This window comes from Carlito syrichta, unplaced genomic scaffold (assembly GCF_000164805.1).
Source record: "Carlito syrichta isolate Samal-C Ts95f unplaced genomic scaffold, Tarsius_syrichta-2.0.1 Scaffold169692, whole genome shotgun sequence".
NCBI classification, from domain to species: Eukaryota; Metazoa; Chordata; class Mammalia; order Primates; family Tarsiidae; genus Carlito; species Carlito syrichta.
The window spans coordinates 164,979-165,761 of NW_007113788.1; positions in this window are offsets into that span (position 1 = coordinate 164,979).

A 783-nucleotide genomic window follows, 5' to 3' on the forward strand; every position below is an offset into this window, starting at 1 on the left:
TCCAGCTACTTGGAAGGCTGAGGTGGAAGGATCACTGGAGCCCAGCAGGTTGAGGCTGCGCTGACTGAGTGTGCCACTGCACTCCAGTCTGAGCGACAGAGTAAGACTTCAAATCAAAAGAAATAAACAAAATAAAGAATTGAGCATCCTGGCTTTTGCCATTTTGAGGATCAACAGAAACATGTTTAGAAGAAATGTAAGAAAATAAAACTCTGGCGCTCCCAGCCCTATACTTCCAGGAATTCTGGCTTCTCCACCCCAGCCCCAAAGCCAGCCTGCTAAGACCAAGGATGCTAAGGGCACCGGAGCTGGGGCTTGTGGGAACCTCGGGAGTCTTTGGCCCTGGTTTACCGGAGGCAGAAGGGCCGGGCTCCTGTGGACAGGGCCACATGCACCACAGATATCCTGTGGGCTCTGGCCAGTGCCCTGAGCCCTGTTCCTTGCTTTCCCAGAACTGAGGGTCACCTGTTGACAATTTGGGGCTGCTCTAACTTTGAGAACATGCCTGTGTGAAGGCAGAATGTTCTCCCTGCCTTCATCCTCTGTGGGTCCTATAGCCACTGCAGTGCCCACTCTCAGCAGCTGATGGCCTGGAATACTGAGAGGGTCAGGGACAACTTGGGTTGTGGTGGAGGTCACAGTGGGCCACCAGGAACTTTGGACAGGCATTGTGGCCCCTTGTAAATCAGGTCAAGAAAGCACTTATACCCATTGCTAACACCCATCTGCCAAGTGCAGATGTGGCCCAGCCAGGTGGAAGAGAAGGTGATGACCTGTGACCTT